This window comes from Protobothrops mucrosquamatus, unplaced genomic scaffold, assembly GCF_001527695.2.
Source record: "Protobothrops mucrosquamatus isolate PMUCROS unplaced genomic scaffold, P.Mucros_1.0 scaffold3952, whole genome shotgun sequence".
NCBI lineage: Eukaryota > Metazoa > Chordata > Lepidosauria > Squamata > Viperidae > Protobothrops > Protobothrops mucrosquamatus.
In genome coordinates, this window is record NW_015389893.1 from 89,504 (window position 1) to 92,224 (window position 2,721).

Here is a 2,721-nt window from a genome sequence, read left to right on the forward strand (position 1 = left end):
TATTATTATTATTATTATTATTATTATTATTATTATTATTATTATTATTATTATTATTATTATTATTATTATTATTATTATTATTATTATTATTATTATTCTATTCTATTCTATTCTATTCTATTCTATTCTATTCTATTTTTTTAAAAAAAATTATTAACTTTTTCCTTTATACAGTACATATTCAGCAGACTATGTCATTTTTATATACTATGGATCTACAGTCTATACAATATATACACTATGTACATTCAATCTAACCCACAATAACCTAATTTGCACAATAACCTTATGTATATTTCCAATTTTTGTTTCTATTGTCTATCCAAATATACCAATTTTCCCAAACCGCATAAAATTTCGAATCATCTTTTTCTTTTAATTCTAAGGTGAGTTTGTTCATCTCGGCACATTCATAAATTTTCTGAATAATCAACCCCTCTGGTGGTAAATTGCGTTCCTTCCAATATTGCGTGAATGCAATTCTTGCCGCAGTTAATATATGTAAAATCAGATATCTTATTTTCTTATCAAATTTCTTTTTAAGTATTCCCAGGAGAAATGTTTCTGGATTTAATTCGATTTGACATTTTGTTAAGTCTTGTAGCCACTCTTGTATTTTAATCCAATATTTCTTCGCTTCAGAACATAGCCACCAAGCATGAAAGAAGGTACCTTGACGATAATTACATTTCCAAAAATTTGGGCTTTGGTTCGGATACATTTTGGCTAATCTTGCAGGGGCTAGGTGCCAATGATATAGCATTTTATATTGATTTTCCTTATATGCAGCGGATTTTGTTATTTTGTGATTTTTATTCCAAATTCTTTCCCAATCTTCTAATTCTATATTGTGTCCTATGTTTTCTGCCCATGCAATCATTGGTTCTTTCACTATCTCCTCTACTCTATCGAATTCTAATAAATAGTTATATATTTTGGATATTAATTTTCCTTCAGTTCTATTCTATTCTATTCTATTCTATTCTATTCTATTCTAGTCTAGTCTAGTCTAGTCTAGTCTAGTCTAGTCTAGTCTAGTCTAGTCTAGTCTAGTCTACATCAGTAAGAGGGCTCCCAAAAATGAGCTGCTGAGAGAATGCCTGTGGCATCAGCAACATAGGAAGAAGATCAAGCAGAGGAAGTGCCATGGCAAGACAAGGACCTGCATGGAATGGGATATATCATTGACAGACAGCTGAGGAAGCTGACATCAGGAAATCCTNTTAATGTGTTTGGTGAATGCTTCCAGTTCCTGTGTTTTGATCTTGACCCAAGTATCATTCACATACCTATATCAGTGAGTGGGTGGAATTCCTGTGAAGGAGTTTAGGGCTTTGGATTCTATGTCTTCCATGTAGAGATTGGCCACAATGGGAGACACAGGTGAGCCCATGACGTAGCTGTGTTTTTGTCTGTAGAAACCTTCACTATATTCAAAATAGGTAGTGGTCAGGCAGAGGTCCAGCATGGCAAACATGTGGTCTGGGTTGAGGTTGGTTCTGTCACCTAAGGTAGTAGTCGTTTTTTCACTACTGTGTAGCAGTCGTTTCTTCAAAGAAAAAAAAAGAAAATCCAATTGCCTTGTGAAAAAAGCACCTTTGGGATAACTATAACCTGGATGACTGAGAATCTCCATAGACATGCAGCTCTTTATTTGTAGGAGATCATATAAGTGGCCAGGTGCAATTGTAAGGCCATCACCATGACACTTTCTGTGTCTACCTATTGCCAAATAGGTGGCATACCACATACCCTGCCTGCTTATAATTCCATTTAATATTTGAAATTAATCCACACCATGCAATTTTTGAGGAGGAGGAGGAGGAGGAGGAGGAGAAGGAATTGTTTTTGTCCATAGAAGACCTCTATTTAAATGTGGACTGAGGCATCAATAATACAGATTTAATCTTTCCAACCAACTAATGTTCAATAACGACCTTTATTATGACCCTTAGACCATAATATGACAACAGAGTCCAAGAGCATAATGTGACAAAAGGATCAAATTCAGAAATGGGGTTCATGTACCTCCTAAAAGTCTTTCTATCTAATGCATCTCTATGCAGTTGCTCCTAAATAGAGCAGTCACCTAAGATCTAGCATGTTGGGATGAACACTTGGACTAGAGAAGTATGATTGGATGGTAGTCAAGAGAGAGAAGTTAAGATCAAGTCCAATTACCACTGGACTACACAACTGATATACAGACCAGTTACAAGTACCCGGGTATCCTAAAGTCACCTGGGAACCACAATGAGGCAAGGAAAACAAATACCATGTACCACTAAAGGATAAGAAAGGTCTTAAAGAGATAGCACAATGGGAAGAACAAGATCCACACCATCAACATGTATGCCCTGCCAGTCATTAGATACACTGCTGGTATAGTGTTCTGGCCAAAGAAGGACATAGAAGCTATTGATGTGAAGACCCAGAATCTCCTCAAAATGTACAGAGGTTTCCACACCAAGTTCAACACCCTGAGACTGTATAGCAGCCGGAAAGAGGATGGGTGAGTGTCAAAGCTGTCCTTGGTGAAATCCAGAGCACCCATGATCAAAGGCCTAGATACTAAAACATATGAAGAATGGCTGCAGGACTTGGGTTTGGCTAGTCTAAAAAAGAAGAAGAAATAGGAGTGACATGATAGCAATATTCCAGTATTTGAGAGGCTGCCACAAAGAAGAGGCCATAAACTTATTCTCCAAAGCACCAGAG

General features: G+C 36.3%; 1 pseudogene; it reads right to left on the bottom strand.

Annotated features, from left to right (window-relative positions):
- The window catches only part of LOC107298413, a 5,702-nt pseudogene extending 4,222 nt beyond the window's left edge, over positions 1–1,480 (bottom strand).
- Positions 1,481–2,721: the final 1,241 nt, after the last annotated feature.